Source organism: Psammomys obesus, unplaced genomic scaffold (assembly GCF_907164565.1).
Source record: "Psammomys obesus unplaced genomic scaffold, mPsaObe1.curated_primary_1811, whole genome shotgun sequence".
Lineage (NCBI taxonomy): Eukaryota > Metazoa > Chordata > Mammalia > Rodentia > Muridae > Psammomys > Psammomys obesus.
This window is the reverse complement of record NW_026590707.1, coordinates 2,619,883-2,630,035: the sequence shown is the minus strand read 5'-3', so window position 1 is coordinate 2,630,035 and position 10,153 is coordinate 2,619,883. Positions and strand designations below refer to the sequence as shown.

At 38.3% G+C, this 10,153-nt stretch overlaps 1 pseudogene; it reads left to right on the top strand.

Moving 5' to 3' along the window:
* The first annotated feature begins 307 nt into the window (after positions 1–307).
* On the top strand, positions 308–2,678 carry LOC129678034 (TAR DNA-binding protein 43-like; annotated as a pseudogene).
* The last annotated feature ends 7,475 nt before the right edge of the window (positions 2,679–10,153 follow it).

Sequence of the window (10,153 nt, the reverse complement as noted above, 5' to 3'; positions counted from 1 at the left end):
GGGTTGTTTTTCAAGACAAGGTGTCACTCCATAGGCCTAGCTGTCTCAGAACTCACTAAACACACCAGGCTGGTCTCTAATTCATAAAGATCTGCGTGGCTCTGTCTCCTGAGTGATGGAGTTAAAGGCATGCACCACTATTTCCAGCCCCAAACTTCTTTTAATTCTATCAGATTGTGATTTTTATTAGCTAAGGACTATGTTCAACTTTGCCATTTTATGTGACTCCTCTAAGGTTAACAAACATGTAATTAGCAATTAAAGAAAATACCTCATACAAACACTTTTGTTTCTAGTTTTACCTAACATGGCTTTATCTAGCAATATCCCTCATGATCAACAAAGTAGTCAGGCATTTGTTTGATTACTCTTTTTTTTTGTTTGTTTGTTTTTTTGTTTTTTTTTTTTCTTATCAGTTACATTTTATTAACTCTGTATCCCAGCCATGTCCCGATCCCTCATTCCCTCCCAGTCTCTCCCTCCCTCCCTCATCTCCACCGTGCCCCTTGCCAAGTCCACTGATAGGGACCTCCTCCCCATTCATCTGATCCTGTTTTATCAGGTATCTTCAGGACTGGCTGCAAAGCTCTCCTCTGTGGCCTAACAGGACTGCTCCTCCCTTGGGGGGTGGGGACTCTTACTGGTTTGCACATATTAGAATTTCAGCAAGTGAAGACAACTTACCTATTTTCTTTTCCGTGGTGCTGGGATTGGACTCAGGGTTCTGTGCATATAGGAGATTGCTTTGCCACTGAACTATACACCCTACACTCTGGATCTCAATTTTTATTGGTCTGCTTTGTAGCTACAGTTTTGCAAACACCATAGCATTTCCTAAGGTGATGCCCATGGCATTTGGAATCACCCTTGGTTCTTTCTGTCCATTTTATTTTCCTATTTCAGCAACTGCCAAACTGTTTTGTTCTCATATCTACAAAAGCCCATACTTTTTCTTCTTTCCTTCAATTTTGTTTGACATCTGTCTTTTCACCTTAATATTTATAAACCCAAGACCTTATATATGCTAGGAAACTTCCCTAGTGGTTGGTGTTTGTTTGTTTGTTTGTTTGTTTTGAGACTTTTTTTTAAGTAGCCCAGATTGTAGTAATTTTCTTGAAGTAATCATCCTCCTGCTTTAGTCTGCTTAGTGTTGTGGTTTTAGGTATGTTTCATCATAGCTGGTGTATTCTAATACTTGTGTTATCACAAAATACCTTTGATACTACTTATTATCAAAACATACTGAATGATATACTGTAGATAAATATCTACATAAGCTGTAAAGACAGCCATATAAAATTATGCTTGGAAATAGTTTGGAGCAATGAGGCAATAACAGATATAAAGGCATTTTCTTTTAAGAAAGTTTGTATTAAATATATACCCATGCCATGGGTATATAAACCTGAAGAAAACCAATAACTTAGACTCTAAGAGATAAAAATATATGAAATGTTAGCTTATTGTGCATTGTTAATTTGTAATTTCCATGAAGAAACCTGTTCTGCATTGCGAATTTACATAACAACAGAATATAATCAAGGACTGACAAGTGGTAGAAATAGTCTTTAATTATAGCCATGTAAAGAGTTGGTTGGGGTGGGCACAAATCAACAGCTCAGCTTGGATTCTCTGTTCCCTTGCTGCCTCAGTTTTCTCATTGTGCTTCCTAGAACCCAGCAGAGTATTCAAGCAAAGATATCTGAACACATCCAGGCAATGATGAGCCAACTGAAACATCAACAGAATACCATGGAACAATATTGCTGTCCACAGTTACGGCCTAGTTTCTATGGCATGTGACCAGGAATCTAGTGTCTCAGTATATGAGTGGTGTCTGGCTGGTGGAAGGAGTTCTGCATCCCTTGATACTGGCTGGGGAAATCTGGTCGGTACTGTCAATTATCCCAAAGATAACTAAAGGAAACTGGGGTGTCTTTGGCAGCAAAAGTAGCAAGAGCAGTCCAGAAAACATCTGGTTTAATAGTGTTGGATTTCTCATGGAAAACAGCCAAACAGGATCTCACAGACTACCCCAGTGCTTTGCTTAAGGTCTTACGGTGCAGGACAAGAGAGATCTTAAAAATGAAAAGGGTTGGCTGTGTTCAGTTTATGGAATATGAAACCCAAGTGCAAGTAGTATCACGGGGACATTTGATAGTCTGACTGTAAACTTCTGGGTTCTAAGCAAAGCCCAGATGAGCCAGCCTCTGGAAAGAAGAGAGGTGTTTGTTGGGCATTGTATAGAGGTACCAAAAGGCCTCAACAGTTCTCTCAGCGTGAGAAAGTCATAGTTGTCTTTATTTCTAAATCATTCAGGGCGTTTCTTTTTGCTGCATTGATAAGGTTGTCCAGCCCATTTCTGGGGAGGATTTGATCTTTAAGGAAATCAGTATGCATATAGCCAGTGCTGAGCCTAAGCACAATAGACAGTTCAAAGAAGTGGAGGATTTGGTGGCAATCCAGGTGTTTTTGAGAGTCAGAGAGGGTTTGGTAACACTGGAAGGGGCAGAGCTGGATTGGGAAATAACCATGGTGGAAGCGTGGGTGGAGGGATGAACTTTGGAGCCTTTATCGGTAAGCCAGCAGCGATGGCTGCAGCCCCGGAGGCGCTGCAGAGCAGTTGGGGTATGATGGGCATTTCAGCCTGTGATAAGTATATTGTGCATATGTACTAAGTATTTTCAAACTCGTTTCTTCAGTGTGGAGTATATTCAGCAGTAATTTTTTTTTTTTTTTTACATTTTTTTTCTTTAAAAAAAAGAGGAAAAGCTAAAGAAAAGTTGCGAATTTGTTGCAAAAAGGGCTAACAGATTTAGTGGCTGAAAGTGAACCGCTGTTTGTCTGACTAGTAATAACCAACATTAGTCTCTGCAGGTCCCCCTGGGCTCAGATTTTTTTAGCTTTGTTGGTCTTCTTGTGTGGCTCCTGTCTCCCACCCGTGTCTTTCTATCCCCCTTTCTTCCATAAGATTTCCTGCTCTCTGCCCAGTGTTTGGCTGGGAGTCTAAACATCTGCTTTGATCCCCTATTGGGCGGAGCCTTTCAGAGGACCCCCTATAGTAGGTTCCCATCCTGTTTCCTCTCTTCCACAGCTTCTGTTTGCCGTTCTGAATGAGATGTAAGCATCCTCCCTAGGGTCCTCCTTGTTGTTCAGTGTCCTTAGGCATGTTCCCGAGTAAGAGGAGGAGGGGCTGCCTCAGTCATGAACTCTATTGCCTGCTCTTTGATCACTTGCCCCAGGTGATGAGGCCTTCCAAGGCCACAGAGGAAGAGGATCCAGACAGTCCTAATGAGACTTGATAAGCTATATACAGAGGGCAGGGGAAAACTCCCCCTTTCAGTGGATGAGGGGAAGAGTATGGGAGGAAGAGGGAGGGACTCGTTGGAGGGCATTGGGAGGAGTTGAGGGAGAGGGCTTCAATCAGGATATACAATGAATACATTATAAAAACAAACAAACAAGCAAAAATAACAAACATTACAATTTATCTCAGAAGGTGTCTCCTTGCTGTTCTATCATTGGACTTGAGTGAATTCTTTGCAAGTTTAAAGCAGGAACCATTGGTTAGAACTGCATTCTTTTCTCCTTATTTTAATTTGAATCCCACCCTACCGGCTTGGAGACTTTCATTTTGGGAGATCATGGTGTCATGGTGCTTGGTTCTTTACAGTGCTCACAGTATTTTGTGGTGCTAAAATTTGAACCTAGAAACTCATACATGCCAGGTAAGTACCATTGAGCTATAGGCCCAGACTTTGGTGCTTGGTTCTTTTAGTTTAGTTTAGGGTTTTGTTTTATTGTTGTTTTTTTTTTTTTCCAAACTTGCGTCTTCTTCCATATACTAAAGTACAATATGAAGCCTTCATTTAGTCTCTGCAGTTCATCTCACTGCAAATATTTGTGGAAAAAGCAATTAATTGAAAGTAGTGCTTTAAGTATCCTGCCAGACAAGTGTCTACACACTTTCTCATCAAAGAATTCATCATCATGTGGCACAGGCTGTGTCTTTGACAGTGGATGACCCACTTTTAGCTACTACTCTTTATTTCATGGGGCCACATCAACACTATGAATGCAAGGCTGTGATATGGAACAAGGAAGCTGTTCAAAATTTTGAAACCCAGTATGGGATTTATGGTGGTTCTGAGGCATGAAAAGCTTAAGAAAAGGAGAGAGTGCATGCTGAAACTTGGTGGTGCAAAATGTGTGTGTGTGTGTGTGTGTGTGTGTGTGTGTACTTCACTCAATCCTGTGGCGTTGGTGAGAAAGCAATAACAGAAAGTATTGTATGAATGCTTTTGCATCAGAGGAAATCCGTATCAGTTGGAAGATTTTGAGTTTTGTTCTTAGAAAACCCACTTTAATTGAATGTATTCAGTGAAATGATTCTTGTATTACCCTCCTCCATCTGTCAGCTGCTGTGAATGCTGGATGGTATGTGTTCTACTCTGTCCCTGACCTGGAAGCGTGGAAGCATGAACAGAAGCTGGTGGGCTGGGGAGAGGAACTGAGCTGCTGCTGGACTTCAGGAGAGAACCTGAAAGCAGGGTCAGCCAGCGAGCTCAGCTGTTTCAGAGAAGGGGGGAGGTTCTCCTGGCTCGTAACTGCACACAAGAGCGCCGTTTATGGCAGTTCTGTGTCCTCTGCTTGCATGTGTGTTTTTTTTTTCTTTTAAATGAGAGTTGTCATTGTTGAATATTCTTAAACTGATTTTAATTTAAAGAAAAAAGATTTGGTTGGGGCTGAGCTGGTGGTGGACTTGGTGGGGAGCAAAGATATTCTGATTTGATATTATTTGGGTCATTACACACTCTCTAAATGTATTAGGCATAGATTCTATATTTTTAACTTTCCCTCCTTTCCAAATTAAAAAAAAAATGACTACCCAACTAATTTTAACATTACCACTTAAGTAAAATATACAACAAGACTATTAATAAGATAATAAAGCACAAGGTCAAAGGAATTTATAGATATTTTGTTTTGTTTTCTAAACAGATTTCATATTAATAATGTTGAAGACAGCTATTTTGAGAGGGACATAATGCACACATACTTAAAAACTGTTACTTTAGAATAAATGAATATCTAAACTTACAGTTTGGTTTGTGATTTTTTCTTCTTTAGTGTAATAAAAGTCAAGAAAGAAAAATTATTTGGATGATTTCAGGCTTAGTGCTAGATGTCATAGTAATATTAAAGAAACTAATCATCAACCTAAGCAGTATTTGATGAACCAGGAATACTTTCCTTACAGTTTATAGACAACTATGATGGAGGGACAGCAGAGATGGAGTTTTGATTTGGAGGGGAGTGCACTATCTATGTCAGAGGTATGAGGATCACTCTAGAGGTTTTCCAGGCAGAGTGAAGGGGAAACCAGAAGTCAACAGGCCTTTCACATTGTACCTCACTCTGCTTTTCACTATTAAAACAATCTCTGTACCTCCTAATATAAGTTTTTACGTGACTGTGCTCTACTTCGATAAAAAAAAAATGAACTATGTATTTATTACAATATTTGCCAGGATCTTAGAAAAGATTTTCAGAAAAATAAATTTTGGGGAAATAAGAACATTCTTACATTCTTTTCCCTCTTCTCTTGCTGTGCTGAGGACCAAACCAAAGGCACGTGAATGCTAGGAAAGCACTCTGCCACTGAGCTGGAGCCCCACTCTTGAAACCGGCTTCATCGTGCTCCTTAAAATAACAAATGTATAAGAAAGATGAATAAAGTGTTCAAGAATTTATGCCACTTGAAGAACATCAGAATTAATGTTACAGAAAATGACTTTCTTTTTTTTTTTTTTTTTTAATGACTCACTTTCAAAGTATAACTTTTACAATTATTTTAACTTATTTTAAAGGCTAAATTTGAAACTCACAGAGAGAGAGGCGTGGTTTGGAATTGGGAAAGTTTTAAAAAAGAAGAAAAACCACAAAGCAAAAGTAGCTGCGTTTAGATAAGGGGAGAGAAGGGTGGGGCTCGGAAACAATACAGCAAAGTGTTTTTCTTTCGCAGATCTTGGTTCAAATTAAGGTTAAATTCCAAAGGAGGCTGTGTTTTCCCCATGTGGAGTCGCAGAGAACATGCCTTTGTTTCCTAACTTCCCAGCGAAGACATATGCTAACACAACAAGGCATTTCATAATAAATTTAACTTTTATAGAGTGACTAATGCCTTGCAGAAGATAAGGCAGACTCCCAGTCACCTGTGCTTAATCCAGGCCGAAGAAATTATGCCAAGAGCGTACTCACATACTATTCCCCAGGGTAAAGTGACAGCACACTGTTAAGGGGAGTAGAGATTTGGGTTTTAGTCTTGTTGGAATGCTTCTCCCTCACTGTGAGCAGTTTAGCATTTATGTACTTTGGAAGGACAAAGAGGTTGGGTAAGGCTGCCAAAAATCTGAACCTGTTTCTGGGAACCTGTTAGTGGGTCAACTGTTATAAATTTAAGAGAAACCAAGAAGCAGGGGTAGTTACTAGAAATGGGGCCCACAAATGGCTGTGCAGAATCCCCTGCTTTTTCTTCCGATCTCAGGTGAGACGACGGGGCGCGCCTCTCCGTAGCTCCACCCAGCCAGGCGTGGGTGGGGCTTGAGGGGGAAAGGAAACAGTGTGACAAAAGACAATTCTTTTCTGCTAGAAATGTTCCACTGTTAGCAGAAATAGAAGTCGTTAGAATTTTATTTGGGGTCTTGCTGATAACAATAACTTAATTAATCTTGCCTTCTCGAAGACAAATCGTGTAGGTGTGTGAATAGTGCTTTTCTTGCCTTTTGTTACACTATAATTTATTAACCAGAGGCATAATTCTTAAGTCTTCCATCTAAAAAAATGGCTCTGAATTGTGACAAAGTAAATTCGCTCATTAAACATACAGATCTTTTTCCATCTATAAAACCTGTCAACTTCAATTGAAGGTGTCAAAATTAGTCTTATGGCAGCTGAAGAAGATGGGCAAATAACATATTTGTGTCAAGCACATAAAAATATGTGATTATGCCTTATATATTCTCTAACTCATTTTTTATAGTTATAAATTTATCTTTGACAGGAGACTTAGGGAATTTAGTCAAAATTTAAGTAAAATAGAGAAGCAGCCTTTTCACTCATGAAATTTAAAAAAAAGGAGATATCAGTATAGAACAAATATTAGGCTGCATTTCAAAAAAAAAAAAAAAAACAACTTTTGAACTACCTCCTGAGTTCTCAGTCTTCAGGTCATTGACAAAGAATCTTGAGAAAATTAAGCTACTCCAGGTTATCCCACAGCACTTACTCCTTACTGTGCCCAGTTGCTTCTTGGGCTCTGGGTTACGTAAAGCCTACGTGATTACTTTTGTCTTGTTAAGTTATCCACTGACTGACTAATAGAAGAGAACTTTTCTGCCTCTGAATGCCTGAGGACAAGAATGAGGTTTCTTGGCTCAGGCTGTGTCACATCAAAAATTAATAACTTTTTGGATAAAAACACCACAAGGGGGCAGGTGAATCCAGGCTAGGTCCTAGGGAAGAGGGTCCCAGTATTAGAGGACTTTGGCCAAAGGAGATTGGGGGGACAGAATGAAGTGAAAATTGGAAAGAACCCCAGAGAGTATTTTCTTCATGAATATAAGCATTAGATTTCACACATGTGTGACTTTATTGAAAATAGATCCAAAGACATTCCTTATAATACAATAAAGAATAAAAATGAAAGACACCAAAGCAATGCAAAATTGTCACACATGGAAAGTGCTTACAATGTTTAAGAAGGTCATTTGGATACCCGAGGAGAACAATTACATGAGAAGAAATAATTTACTATGGACTAATTAGTAGTCTTTAAAAATAACACACCCAGATTGGTTTGTAAAATAACTAAAGTAAGAGGTACATGTGCTTCAAGGCAACTTTAATGTTGAAAAGTTCCATAAGGCAAACGTAAAAGTTTAGGAACTACAACAGCGTTCCCCCATCCGATTAGTAAGGAATTTATAGCAGACATTTTAAGACAGATGAAACTTCTGATGACAAAGATTAGAGTCTGTTTTGATTGTCATTAGGACTTAACATTAGCTATCAATAGAAGGCAAAAATAAGCCCCTTCAATAAATATTAAGTTGACACATGATATCCCCCATGAAAACCTTACTGATATTGTCTACAACTAACCCGTGCACACACGTCTGTAAAGCATCCAGAACCAATACCATTCAGCAAACATGGAATTTATAGTCAGCCTTCCTTTAATATTTCACTAAGACAGTATACTCAGTGACTCAATACAGATCACAGACACTATTTTCTTTATCACAATTAACAAAATAAATGCAAAGATTGGAACAGAATGGGGAAGGCCTCGACGTCTGCCTCTTACTGGTAGCTTTTATTTAGCTTCTCACTTTAGTTAGAACCTTTAATGTTAGCTTTGATGTGGCTTCTTTTACTATGATGCAATTTTCTTAATAAGGCTTCTGCAGTAACTGTGGTAACAACAGACTTTAGGGTAAACTATTCTGTAGAACAACAGATTCTAGGTTGAATATTCGTTCTACAATATAATAACAATTTTGGTTTGAGGTTTGGCATCATAGGAATTAACACTAATCAAACTATAAAGTCTGTTTTTAAAGCAAAGCTCTGGATTTAAATATTAATATCATTATACATATCTTAATATATTCAAGTGTTAATATCTATTTGTACGTCACCATAGGACAGGCCATTTCTCTCGAATACACTCATTGTTTTCTGTGTGGAAAGATGTGCATATGGACAGATGCACACATACGATATAGTCTCATGCACACAAACACATCCACACATACATACACAACACATTATGCAGTCCATCGATGCTATTTTAGAGTACTCTTCTGTTCTGATGTTGTGAATTAATCTTCTCTTCTTTGTCGTCTTCATATGCTTTGTCACCTTAGGGACATGAAAGTGGCTTCTGCAATGCTTGAAAAAACAATGCTTTGATTTGTCACTTTGAAAAGTTGGGTGGCTTTTAAAAGCTGACCAACCCAGGGTTATTTGCCTACAGCAGACATTCAATAAATATTTGTTGATTTGATTTACTCTAGGGTAAAGAACTGAGTAACAAAGTCTTTCTGTCATCACCGATGCATTATGGTTGAGCCTGTGTACAAATGCATTTATAAGTAAATATTAATGGTCATGGTCATTAAAGATGTCTTAGAGAGGAAAAAAAAAGTCTCGAGCCGCATTCTCCTAGGGATAGCAATGATTGGGATCATGTTTCTAAAATGCCCCAAGTAATTATAACAGATAAAAGTCATCATGAAGTCCCACTAACATGAGCTCTGAGAAGCTACCTGTAAACAAAGGGTTTGTTCTAGAGTTTTAAAGTCAATCACTATATTTGAATTTAAAAAATGAAATATTTTGATTACAATATTTACTAAAAACACATAAATTATATAATGTTTTCTTTGGCATCTTTTTTAATGCTCTTGTCACAAAAATGTTTACACATGGTTCCAGTGATACCGTAGAGAGCTTTAGCCCAGAGAATGGGAACTTTCCTCAAACTTGATATATAACACTGAAGGAGCTAAGCTGTCCACTCCCATCATTTAAAGTAGCATATCAGATTATTTCCTTTTCTGGACCACAAACAATAAAAATCATTTGTCCATGCTCAACATGTTAAATTTTGGCTCAAAGAGAATTTACAACATCAAGGCTTACGATAAAAATCTGTCAAAACATTCACCACGATGACATAGGCTTGAGCTCTTAGCAGCAGACAGGGAGGCAGCTGACAAACTAGATGGTAGGAGTGAATGCCTCTTTCCAGTTTTGAAACTGCTCGTGATGGCACATAAACAGTTTCTCAGTTCTTGTGTTCTTATTTTACAGAAATGTGAAATTTGTGAAAAAAAAAAAAAAAGACTTTCACATATGTGGTTTCAAAGAGATGAGAGATCCTAGAACTGAAAAGGTACTTCTAAGTTAAAAAATTATTAGCTAAGAGAACTTTAGATATTTAAAACAAAATCTAAGAATCAATACCTCTTTCCAGTCTGATGAATTCCAAGTTGAGACTGAATACAGTCAGTGTCCTAACCTTTTTGCTACTTTAAGACAAATATGATTCATCTGGCCACATGCCAGCATATGGACACTCTTCATT